We start from the raw sequence: 14191 nt of genomic DNA on the forward strand, positions 1-14191 counted from the left end.
GAGACACCTCCAGAAATGTTGTGCTGCTATAGGAAAATACATAAAATAAAAAGTCTTATTTAGATCTGAAGAAGACTTATCTGACAGGTTAAGAACTATGAGGTATTCATAAATATTCCCTAATGACAAAGATATCAGATGACATATCTGTCCTCAATAGATTCCTTCTATGTTTTGGGGCATCTATTTGAGAAGGGAAAAATCTTAAATTCAGTCCAGAGTGAATGGAATAGTATTGGATGCCTAGTAAAAAGCACCATAAAAGAAATACATATCAAATGAATAAAAAGAAAATGCCAGTTTTGCCTTTTTATTTAAACAGTAAGCACAATATACGTTTCTTTACCTTATCTAAGTTCACTTCTGGTCAGAAAGTAAGAGGCTTCCAAAGTTAAGTTGTGCATGGGAAGATTCCAGAATTTTGACACTTCCTGCAAAGTATTTAGGAACTTAGGTTTAAAGTCAATGTTTCGTTCTAGTCATATTGATGTACAACAAATTGTTGAATTGATTGTGAATGATTTTTATGGTTACAGTAGCACTACCTGTAAATATACTTACGTTTTCCTCTGGAAAGGGGAAAAATAGTCCAAATATGTGCCTTGAAGACTATATATATTGAGAGATTTCTATGAAGCTGAGTTCATAATCACAGTCACAATTAAAATACTTTCAGATAATGATAGTGGTGGTGGTCTTTTTTAAATGTGCATGAGTCTAAGACTCCTTGAAGCATCTAGCAGGGCTACTGCTAAGCACAGTTGCAGAGGCCTCCATTTGATCAATCTATAGAAATGGTGCTGCTCTGGAGTTGTGCAGTTCACAACCTATAGGGCTGTGTATAACAGTCCTTGCACGTTGATGCCATTATCAGCCTCAAAGTCATTTATAATAATCTGTAGGGCTTCTTACTCTCTTTAATCTGTGGAGAGGCAGAATCCTGAGGAAGTCCAGCACAAGTCTTCCCTGAAGAAGGGAAACTGTGTCATCTTATCATTAAACAGCTTTTGCAATTGACTATTACCCATTGACGAGGTGTATCTACATCACAATGATTTAAATAAGAGTTCAAACATACATATCCTTTAAAAAAAACCAACAGCTTTATTGAGATATAATTAACATACAACTCACCCTTTCAGAGTACATAATTCTGTGGCTTTTAGTATATTCACACAGTTGTGCAACTATCATCACTAATTCCACAGTATTTTCATAATCCCAAGGAAAAACTTCATAACCATTAACATTCACTTCCCATTACTCCTTCTTCGGCCCCTGGCAACCACTAATCTACTTTCGGTCTCTATGGATTAGTCTGGTTTGGACATTTCATGTAGAGTCACATAATATCTGACCTTCTGTATCTGGCTTCTTTCACTTAGCATGTGTTTTCAAAATTTATCAGTGTTTTAACATGTATCAGTACTCATTCCTGTCTATGGCTGACTAATAATCCATTGAGGGGATTACCACATTTTATTTATTTGTCAGTTGATTGACATGCACGTTGCCAGCACCTTTTGGCTATTGTGAATAATATTGCTATGAACATTGGTGTACAAATGTCTATTCAATTCCCTGCTTTCGATTCTTTTGGGTACATCCCTAGAAATGTGATTGCTAGGTAATATGGTAACTCCAAGATTTCCTTTTCAGGAATTACCAAATTGTTTTTCAAAGTGGCTGCACCGTTTTTCATTGCCATCAAAAACATATGATATGAACTTCTTCACATTCATGCCAAAACTTATTTTCTTTTTGAGTATAGTCATCCTAGTTGTGAGTAAGTGGTATCTCACTGTGGTTTTGATTTTCATTTTCCTGGTGACTAACGATGTTGAGCGTCTTTTCATGTGTTTATTGGCCAAAATCTTCTGTGGAGAAATGTCTATTCAAATCCTTTACCTGTTTTTAAATTGTTTTTTTGTGTTTTTATTCTTGCGTTACAAGAGTTTTTTATGTATTCTGGATACAGATACCTTATCGTATATGTGATTTGCAAATATTTTTTCCCAGTCTGTGGGTTGTCTTTTCACTTACTGAATAGTGTCCTTTGAAGCACAAAAGTTTTAAATTTTGACAAAGTCCAATTTACCTAGCCTTTTCTTTTGTTTTGTGTTATTTTCGTGTCATAGCTAAGAAGCCAAAAAGATTTACTTCTTTGTTTTCTTCCAAGTTTATAATTTTATCTCTTACATTTAGGTCTTTAATTGATTTTGAGTTAAATTTTTGTATATAGTGTGAGGATATCAGGTTGTCACAGCACCATTCGTTGAAAAGACTATTTTTCTCCATTGAGTTATCTGGCACCCTTTTCAGAAAACAATTGACTACAAATGGAAGTGTTTATTTCTGGACTTTCAGTTCTATCCCACTTAGCTATATGTCTGTTCTTAGCCTTTACCACATGGTCTTGATTACTGTTACTTTAAAGTAAATTTTGAAATTGGAACGTATGAATCCTCCAAATGTTCCTTCTTTCCAAGATTGTTTTGGCTACTCTGGATCCCTGCATTTCCATATGAATTTTAGGATCAGCTTGTCAATTTCTGTAAAAACAGCAGCTGAGACTTCGATAGGGATTTTTTTGAATCTGTAGGTCAATTTGGCAAATGTTGTCACCTTAATATTATATCTATCAATCCATGAAAATGGATGTCTTTCAATTTGTTTAGCTCTTTATTTTCTTTGAATGATATTTTAATAACTTTCAGTGTACAAAACTTATACTCCATTTGTTAAATTTATTCCTTAACAGTTACTCTTTTTTGATGCTATTGTAACTGGAATTACTTTCTAAATTCCATTGATGGGTTGTTCCTTGCTAGTATATAGAAAATAACTGATTTTCTTTTTGTATTGTTTTTATTTTTTTAAGTAGTGGGACTAGGGATTGAACTCTGGACCTCATATGTTGGAAGTCAATGCTCAACCATTAAGTTACATTGGCTCCCCTGAGTTTATTTTTTTCATTTGTTTCCTTATTCATTTGTTTTTGTTTTTGTTTTTAGGAGGCACAGGAAACCGAGCCTGGGACCTCCCATGTGAGAAGCAGGTGCTCAACCACTTAAGCCACATCCACTCCCAAAATAATTGATTTGTTTTATTTTTTAATTAACTTTTATTTTTAAAGAAGATTTAAATTACAGAAATGATACATTAAAAAATATATAAGTGATTCCCATATGCCCCACTCCCACGTATTCCCCGTATGTCTGTGACAGTTACTCTGCCCCCTCCATAATCAGAACCAGGGATCCATAATGGGAGCATGGGCTAGCTCAGCACCTCTACTTTTAAGATGCCTTTTTCTTGAAAGGGGAACACTCATCCACTGCTGGTGGGAATGCTGAAGGATCCAACCATTCTGGAGGACAGTTTGGCGGTATCTCAAAAAACTAACCATAGATTTGCCATATGACCCAGCAATACCACTGCTGGGAATATATCCATCAGAACTGAAAACAAGGACACAAACCGATATATGTACACCAATGTTCATAGCAGCATTGTTCACTATCGCCAAAAGTTGGAATCAATCCAAATGTCCATCAACAGACGAGTGGATCAATAAAATGTGGTATATACACACAATGGAATACTACTCGGCTGTAAGAACAAATACACTACAATCACACGTGATAACATGGATGAACCTTGAGAATCTTATGTTGAGTGAAGCAACCCAGGCATTGAAGGACAAATACTACATGACCTCAATGATATGAAATAAGCAAACTGCCTCAGAGAGCTAGAGTCTGGAAAAGAGGCTTACAGGAAATCGGGGGGTGGAGGAAGGATGTGAGTTAATGTCTGCAGGGGTGGAATCTGTGATGAGCTGGCGGTAAGTATGAGCACAAAGAAGGGACAAATGGGGGCAAGGGGTTGCCTTCGGGTGGGGCTTTGTGGGTTTGAGGGGAGCTGGGGATGGGCAGAGGGGTAATATTGTCCAAAAATTGGGGGGAGGGAGGGGCAACATACGAACATGGGAGAGTGTCAGGTGTTCGTTGAGAACAAAATGTTGAGAAAATCGTATCAAAGTATAAGTAGGAGGGTTACCTGTTTAGGATGCTCAGGGGGTCTGAAGCGGGATGGACTCCGGGGGAATAGCTGAAGGCTCATTTTGCCAAGGTGGGTTGTACCATTGGGAAGAGACCCAAGAAGTGAGAGTTGGGGTGGACCCACATCCTGGGGAGGACTAATGCCATCAAATAGAGAGAACTGTATCTCTCGTGAGAAAGATGGCTCCCAGGGCATTAGGGCAGTTGAGAAAGTCAGGCCCTGAATACTGCTGCAAGTATCTCTGGACATGGCTTCTTGGGAAATGGAGAGTGGCTGGCGTTGTGGGCCCCAAGGGGAGGGGAAAATGGATGTGGAATGGATGGAACCAAGGTAAATATGGGGGCAAGAGAGGAGTTTTGTGAGAGTACACGAAGATGAATATAAAACATGTAATATTACTCCAAAAACATAGGGGATGACAGACTAATAATGTAAACCATAAGGCAAAACATAGGATAACTAAAAAATTTAGAAAACTGTACAACCTGAAGTATGGACCACATAGTAAGCACAGATGTCACCTTGTTTGAAAGCTATTGTTTCGGAATCTGTACATCAGTTTCAGGAAATATGATATCAATAAGTTAAAAGATTATCACTGTGGAAGGGAAAAGGTTTTATGGTGGATCTGGGGAAGTACTGTATATTGTATATATGAATTTCGGTGATCTGAGACTCTTGTGAAGCTGACATTATGTTGGGATTCACTTTACAGGAAGTTTTGGATCACAGAGTGGTTCAACAATGGCAGCGGAGGAATACTGATATAGGATGTTATTGACAGGATATATATGGTTGACAGGGAGTTATACAGGGCATATGCCCAGGGTATATGGTAATGTCTAGATATACTCATAGTGGAAACAATTAAAAACAACAGCTGGGGGGGTACTGGGCTTCTGGCCGGGGGGTCACTGTCGTGGACCCTGGGGGAGCAGCGGCAGTCCCCCAGGTGCAACGGCAAGAACCAGGAAGGAAGGAGGGCCCAACAGTGGGCTCCTTATAATAATGGCTATGCTTTTGAGCCTATACACCTGCAATAAGAACAAGGCCTAGAGTAGCACTGTGCCTGGGAGTTTCCTCCTGACAGCCTTCATGTTACTCAAATGTGGCCACTCTCACAGCCAAACTCAGCATGTAGATGCAGTGCATTCCCCCCAGCGTGGGACATGACACCCGGGGATGAGCCTCCCTGGCACCGAGGGATCACTACCACATACCAGCTGAAGATGCAACTAGAAAATGACCTTGAATTAAAGGTTCAATACGGGTCAGCAGAATATCCCTGTCTACATATAATAACATGACTTCAAAATGCTGTTTGACCTAATGTAAGGGGGAAATGGAAAGGAGAAATGAGATTATAAGGCTATGAGTCTCTAAAAAAGAGTCTGGAGGTTGTCAGAAGGAATGCCCTTATGCACAACTGAGCAGAGTCTAAGAGACAGATAAAGTAGATACAACCCCAGGTATTGGTTCTTTTGAGGAATAAAGAGACCCACGGGTTCTATGGTCATGGCAGATGGGGTTCAATGCCATGGCAGATGGCCCTTCTTTGGAGCTGGTGTTTCTGCGTGATGGAATTGGACTCAGAGGGGATCTCTTTTCACAAGACTTGCATGCTACTTTACTGGAATTGTAGTTGGTACTGGGGTTTAAGATATATTTAGGGGATTTGAATCTCTGGACTGATAATGTGACACCCAGGCCCAGAGCCTCAACAGACTTCAGCTCCTACACTTTGATTTATTGGACTTACCCCACTCAGCTAACATGGAGTTGAAGAAGGTCAACCACCACACCATGGAACCTAGAGTGTCTACAACTGAAAGCAGGAGGAGTGCATCCAGTATCCATGTGGAATCTAAGCCCCCACTTGACATAGATGTGCAATGGACACAACCAATCCAATGTCCACAGAGAAAATGTGGAATGGGTGTGGGAAGGGTAGCCATGGTGGCTGCTGGGTTTGGGGAATGGGAGGAAGAGATGAGATGTGGAGGCGTTTTCGGGACGTGGAGTTGTCCTGGGTGGTGCTTCACGGACAATTACGGGACATTGTAGATCCCCCCAGGGCCCACTGGATGGAACGTGGGAGAGTGTGGGCTATGATGTGGACCATTGACTATGGGGTGCAGTGATGCTCAGAGATGTACTTACCAGGTGCAATGGATGTGTCACGATGATGGGAGAGAGTGTTGCTGTGGGGGGAGTGGGGGGTGGGGGCGGTGGGGTTGAATGGGACCTCATATTTTTTTAATGTAATTTTTAAAAATAAATAAATAAAAGATGCCTTTTCTTGACTCAGCACTTGCCCTGTTATTCAATCCTTTTTCTGTTTTCTGGAGTTTTGAAAAAGATGTTTCTGCCATTTCTTACTGGTTTTGAAAGCTTCTGTCAGGAATGAAGCCCTGTAGAAACTCACTCCACCATCTTGATTGGGGGTGGAAACTGCAATATAATTGATTTTTGTATTTTAATCTTTTATTCTACAATCTTGCTGAACACATCTTTTAATTCTAATGAAACTCTCTAACATATAGATCTCTTAGGATTTTTTTTACATTTAAGGTCATACAATGTCATCTGCAAGTAGTTATAGTTTTACTTCTTCCTTTCCAATCTGGATGCCTTTAATTTCTCTTCCTTACCTATTTGCCTTGGCTTGAACCTCCAGTACAGTGTAGACTAGATCTGACAAGAACAGACATCCTTTCTTGTTCCTGATGTTAGGTCGAAAGCATTCAGCCTTTCACCGTTAAATATGAATTTAGTTGTGGATTTTTTTTTAGCTGTAGATGCCCGTTAACTGGTTGAGGATGTTCCCTTCTATTCCTAGTTTGGCAGGTGTTTTTAATATGGTTGGGTGTTAGATTTTTGTCAAATGCTTTTTCTGCATCTATGGAGATGATTATGTAGTCTTTATTCTATTAATAGAATGTGTTACATTGGTTGATTTTCATGTCAAACCAACCTGGCATTCCTAGGATAAATCCCCTTGGTAGGCATGGTATATAATCTTTATATATATATATATGTATCTATGTGTATATATATATGTATCTATGTGTATATATATATATATCTATGTATATGTATATGTATGTTGTTGGATTCACTTTAGTACTTTATTGACGATTTTGCAGCTACATTCATATGTGGTATTGTTCTGACATTTTCTTTTCTTGTTATGTTTTTGTCTAGTATTAGGGTAATCCTGGCCTTGGAGATCAAATTAAGAAATATTCTCTCCTCTTATATTTTTTGGGAGAATTTTTGAAAGATTAGTGTTAATTTTTCTTGAATCATTTTCTTGTGGGAATTTTTTTGATACCTAATTCAAACTTTTTTAATAGTTCCATTAAGCTTTTCTCTTTCTTTTTGGGTCAGTCTCTCCAGTAATTTTTTCATTCCATTGGATTATCTAGTTTGTTGGCATACAATACTCCTTTTCATTTCTATAAGACCCAGAGTTATACCCCCTTTTTCATCCCTGAGTTTCGTGATTTGAGTCTTCCCTTTTTTTCTCTTGGTCAGTCTGAATAATGGTTTGTCAATATTGTTGACCTTTTAAAAGAATCAACTTCTGGTTTACATGCATATTCTAGACCACAAAAAAAGCAACATAGTTTTATTTACTGAATGAAGAGATTAAAAAGTAATAAGAGCAGCATGTTGAGGCTATCTAATCTGAGTTTCTAGAATTCAAATGGCATTTTCTTTGCTTTATACCTCTGCACACTATGTTTCCAGGGCCTAAAATACCTTTTCTCCTGTATTTGCCTGACTCAATCCTATCCACCCATCTTTTTTGTTTTGGTTCTGGCACTGCCTTTTCCTTGAAGCCTTTCCTGCTATCTTAGATACCCAACCAATGTCCACTCAAGCACCCTGTGCTTCCTCTAACAAGTTTTCTACGTATCCATTAGTTGTCTCCCCTTCTGAACTCTAAGCACCTTATGGGAGGAACCATGTCTTATACTATAGTTTGCTTGCATGAAGGTGGAGTTCAAAGAATGTTAGTTCTCTTTCTTTCACCACCCACAAAATTTTACCAAGAATAATGGATGCTGGGTAGATTTTAGGTATATATGATAAAGCTATGCAATGTGCCATTTCTTTGGCAAGAAAATTCTTTGAAACAGCTCTGTGGCAGTTTAAGATTATTTTTGAATCCCCAAAAGAGAAAGATTATGTTTGTAAACTAATCTATTCCTCTGGGTGTGATAACCTTTGATGATGTTAAATTCAGCTGAGGGGACTTTGATTAGATTACCTGTTAAGATTGCTCTTAGTGCTTTTTGATTAAACCTTGTCAGTAAGACATTACTCAGGTTGAGTCCCTGCCCCCTTGGTGGGCCCAATATAAATGAACTCGTATGGACAGAAACACAAGAAGAGAGAGCTCTGTCATTTTTGACACTGCCATGTAATAGAAAGAAGGCTCAAATAGCAGAGGCCCTGAGGAAAGATGAGTCATTTTGCCTGATAACTTATAGCTGAAATCAGGAAGAGCACAGAACAGCCAAGATTGATATAGAAGGCCCAGAAAGATACAAGCTCTATGCCAGGAGAGAAAAGAAGTCCTAAGAGACAAGCCATATGACCACTTGCAGCTGAAATTGGGAGGAAAGAAGAGCAGCTGAGCCTGAGAGAGAAGCCCAGAGGGGAAGGCTGAAACCTCAAAGAGATCAGCAGCCATCTTGCTTTACCACATGGCAACACACTGGGATCATCAGTAGCTGACTTGGTGAGAAAACATCTATGCTGATGCCTTGGTTTGGCCTTGGAACTCTAAGCTTTTACCCCCAAATAAATCCCCGTTATAAAAACTTTCTAGTTCTTTGCACTGGCACCACTTGGGCAGACTAATACAAGTTTCATAATCTTTTTTTTTTTTTTTTAATTTTGATGGCAAGTACAGGAAAGGATAAATTTATTTTACTTTCCTTTGTTCTTTCACTTGTTCCATACCTTTTCTCCTGTGGAAATAACTTGTCATTTTAAATTAAGTTATTAATCCTTTCCTTTTCTCACAATTTATCTTCCCATTCAGCTTCCCTTCCTTCTCTCAAGACTAAATTTGATCTCTTCACTGATCACCCCACCAAACCCAAGTCTTGTGTAAGACCCTCCAGTTATTTCTGTGTTTGAATTTATTGAGCATTTGCTGGCACAAGCTACATGCTTCAGATTATGACAGTTTGACAATTTTATCTTCATCTCTTTTTGATTCCATATCAGGCTCCCTGCAAATTTTTATTTGTGTTTCCAGCACTTCTTCTGTTCTTAGTTCTTTTAATAAAGTAGCCCACTTCCTACTAATCCTGCCTGTTACTTTCCTGGGGAAAAAAATGAATACTACCTGAAATGATTTTCTCAATTTCCCTTCTTTCACCTAAGAATTCTTCTATACCTTTATCCTTACTCTTTCCTCATTTCTGTGGGTATCTATTTGTAGCCTTTATTTATTTATTTTTTTGGCTCTTTCAGAGCTTAACCTCAATAAAATCTTCTCATTTTTAGTTTTAAAATCTTTTATTTAGCCTTCAGTTTTCCTAACCTGAAAAATAACTTTCCAACAAGCTACCACCCCATTTCATGCCTTTTTTTTAACTCTCATCTTTCTTGAACAGATGTTTGCAGCCACTAAGAGTCACAATTTCTCTCAATGGCCACACACCCACACTATCTCACTTAACTATAGTCTTCTACACAGTTCTTTTCCCAGGTTTTTTTTTGGAACTCCCGGAGGAATTGCTTTACATGTGTATCAGTCAGGATTCTCTAGGAAAACATAACTGACAAGAAATATCTGTAAATATTATGAGATTTTATAAAACTGTCTCACACACCTGTGGGGATGGGTAAATCCAAATTCCATGGAGCAGGCTGGAAGCCAGAAACTCCAATGAAGGTCCTTGATTATTTTTTCAGAAGAAACTGGCTGACAAGTAGAGATGGAAATTTTCTCTTCTGACTCCTGAAATCAGCACTTTTCCTTTTAAGGTGTTCAACTGATTGGATGAGAAGTCTCTCATTGCTGTAGGCAATATCCTTGATTGATTGTAGATGTAATTAGCCAAAGAGGCAATCAACTTACTAATGATTTAAGACCACAAAATATGCTCACAGTAAAATTAGGCCTGTGTGTGCTTGACCAAATAACCAGGCAGCATTACCTGGCCAACTTGACACATGAGCCTAACCATCACAACATATTCCACAAATCCATCTAGATATCGCTTTTCACTTTAGCAAGGTACCAGATGCCAGTGCACAGCCTCTCAGTTCTGTGCCTCTTACCTGTCTGCTATTACCCATAAGTCTGCTCCCACACTATTCATACTGCATGAAAACATGAGCTCATGCTGAAAGCATGAGCACAAAATTAAATAACTTAATTTTGCTAAGTTTAACTAAAACTAGACTATAGTGTTTAGCAAAACTTTAATGAATATTTGAGAATAATTGAAGGGAATTTTATCATAGAAAAAATCTTAAAATCAAATAATAGATATGAAGACTCTGTTCTTATGCAAATACCCTCCACAGGGTGACTATCCTTGGCCTTCAGCCATGTTACCTCTCCATATTGTTATGCTCTGTAGTGTATTTCCTTTACAAACAGTCCAAGTAGTCTCCAAATGCAATAAGTCTTAGGTAAAGAGGGAAAAACCAACTTTCCTCCCAACCTATTTTGCAGCCATAGCCTACTGAGATTCAACTGCACACATGAGAGAGTTTTAGATACAATTATACAAACCAATTACTGTTTTATAGAAATTTTCTTTTCCCAATTAGTATCTTATGTATATTAAAATGGTTTTCCACAAACAAAAAATAATCAGCCCCCAATGGTGAATTCAAGGAACAACTGAACTTCTGAAATTATATATTATTTTCAAGATTCCAAAGATCCCAGAACGAATTCTTAAACTGGATTTAGTAAGAATTCTTGGGCTTACCCTACTCCCAGTGGTCTCCCTAGCACATGGCCTGGAGCAGGGATAGAGCAGCTGAACTCTTCCATCCTTCTCAGGACCCTTGACATCTCAGATTCTGTTCCTGATAGGTTGCCTAGATGTAAGGCCTCTCCTCCCCCTGTGCCCATAATCTCAAATCCAGATTCTGTCAATGAAGACCTACTAAAACTCTTTTCTTAAAGACCATTTCTCATGGTCTAAAGCCATGTCCAAAGATCTTTTATCCAACCTTTCCAAACTGTAGAAGATCCTTGGCGTTTGTTCAAGGTTTATCATTCTACTTGGACATTTATATCCTGTGTAATGCCATGGCTGATATTCTTGGGTGTTATTTGTATAGGGATTTTAAAAATAACTGGTTTAAAGCACCTAATTTCCAGTGAAAGCGCCTAATTAATGTAAACAGTCCAATTTATATATGATGGGGGTAACTCATAGGTGGAAACATCTGTCCAGAGTGGACAAGGGAAAGATTTTCAAGTTGTAGCCTAAACAGTGTTGGTGATCTTTGTAGATAGAAATACTCGGCTCATTTTAAAGTAGGCCAGAAAAACTGCGAGATTCTTACCGCTTCAGAAACAATGTCTTACCTTTTCTTCTCTCTAAACCCCTCCCTTACCCTCATCCCCCTTTTTCTCTCAGTCTCTTTTCCATATATTCTCAGCATGACTTCCAAAAGGTACAGATTAAATGGTTGGGGTTATTTGAAAAAGTGTCTGAAGTTCTCCTCCCAGCCAGAAGGAATTGTACTACAAAGTAGAATAATTTGAAAGGGAGGAGTTTGTCTTTTTTCATGTACAATAAAAAGCTTTCAATTCTTTTAATAACTGAAAAGGCTTATACTTCTGTTAGAGTCTCTAAGAACTTCTGATAAAGTTCATATTGTAGTTGTAGTTTATTTCATGAGCTAGTAGAATGCAAGCTTCTTTTAAGAGATTTCTGGCTCTCTCTGACATACTTCCTTCTTATGGAATGCTGATATTTGAATAATGCAAATTAAGGTGTTACATTTATAACAATGTAAAGGAACAGATTTTAGTACTTCTGAGGATTTTTTACCAACCAGAAGTAACTGAGCTTATACTATGTTTATGGTGCAGGTTAGTAGGTATGAGAATTTAAAACCAAATTCATTTATCAGCTGTGACTTTAAGTCACAAGTTGAATAACCTTTGTGAACCTTAGATTCCTCTTGAGAGAAAAGGGGGTAATGAGATCTTAATTGCTGGACTCTTGTGAGCATTATGTAAGAGAATGTTTAGCACTTAATTAAATGGCATCTAGTAGTCACTATCTCAGATAGGGGTAAATTGATTATGATGCAAAATATCCTACTAAAAATTATTGGAAGAAAAGAGGGATAATTCATGATTTAATGTTTGATGAAAAAGATTAGATACAAAATTCTATATTCAAGTTGCTCTTTTTATAAACTTTCCACTCACAGATTCTCATAGATGTGAACTAAGTCGCAGAACAGAGCAAAAAGGGGTTGATTTTACCCACCACCAACAAATTTTATGCTAAGTGTAAGTCACTATGGATTTATGAACAAATGGATTTACCTTCAGGACCAACCATATTTATAAGTAGAAGTACTTCTTTATGAAAAATGATTTTAATTTGTTTCTAATATATGCATATTGGAAATATCTATATTGGTACACATTTGGGAGAAAATACATTAAAAATTACCAGTAGTAGAATTACAAGTAATTTTTATTTTATTTTATTCATAACATATTTTCTTTGCCATATTTTTATAACATTTGTTTAATACAAGAAACTAAAAATAATGGAGAAACTTTACCTTGTGGATACAAAGAACAACACAAGATGAGGGGCTCCATGATTATGTAGCAAATGGAAATAGTCTTGCATGAAAGAATAAAATGCACTAGGTGAAAAGATTGTGTTTTTTTTTCATTTAAAAATTTTATTTTAGTATATCATTCATACATACACATACATAAACAATAAGTGTACAGTACAGTTGGAACTTACAAAACAAACATGCATAACATCATACAGTGCTCTCATACATCACCCCACCACCAATATCTTACATTGTTGTGAGACATTTTTTACAAATTATGAAAGAATATCATCAAAATCTTACTACTAACTATAGTCCATATTTTACATTTGGTGTAGTTTTCCCCCAACCCACCCTATTATTTTTAAAAACATATTGTTATGACAGAAGTTGTGAACTTACAAAACAATCATGCACATGTGTAGAATTCTGACACAATATCCCTTCATCAATGTACCACACCATGACAGAATATTTTTTACAGATCATGAGGTAATATCATCAGATTATTACCACCAACCATGGTCCATAGTGTTCATTTGGTGCACTTTTTCCATACTCCCCCATTATCAACACAGTACTTCTTTGGCATAGGTGCATGCATATTACAGTATTGCCGTTAACCACAATCCGTAGATCACTCCATTGTATTTTTCCACATGCTTCTCCACATTCCCGCCACACTGCAGTGGTGATGTACATGTGCTCCAGCTCACAAAGGACACTCTTGCATCTGTACCATCAACCACAATTCTCATTCACCTCTGGGTTTACTGTGTTATTCAGTCCCTAGATTTTTTCTAGTTTTCTTTCAATTGACATTTACATCCCTAGGCTACCCTTTCCAGCCACATTCCCATTTATGTGTTACCATCAACTCTATCCATTTCCACACTTTTACAGTAATGTTAATTAAAACTTCTATATACATAAAACATTAATAGTCCTTCTCAGCCCTCCTCTTACCTCCTTTAAGAATCCACCACCTACCACCGGGAATTAAAGATGTTTTCCTACATTTTCTTCTAGAAGCTTTATGGGTCCTGCTTTTTATTTAGGTCCTTGATGCATTTTAAGTTAATTTTTGTATAAGGTGTGAGATAGGGGTCTTCTTTCTTTCTTTTGCCTGTGGATATCCAGTTCTTCCAGCACCATTTATTGAATGGACTGTTCTGTCCCAGCTGGGTGGGTTTGACAAACTTGTCAAAAATCACTTGGCGTAGATGTGAAGGTTTGTTTCTGAACCATCAGTTTGGTTCCATTGGTTTATGTGTCTATCCTTATGCCAGTACCATGCTGTTTTTCCCACTGTAGCTAGGTAATA

This window comes from Dasypus novemcinctus, chromosome 8, assembly GCF_030445035.2.
Source record: "Dasypus novemcinctus isolate mDasNov1 chromosome 8, mDasNov1.1.hap2, whole genome shotgun sequence".
In the NCBI taxonomy this organism is placed as follows: domain Eukaryota; kingdom Metazoa; phylum Chordata; class Mammalia; order Cingulata; family Dasypodidae; genus Dasypus; species Dasypus novemcinctus.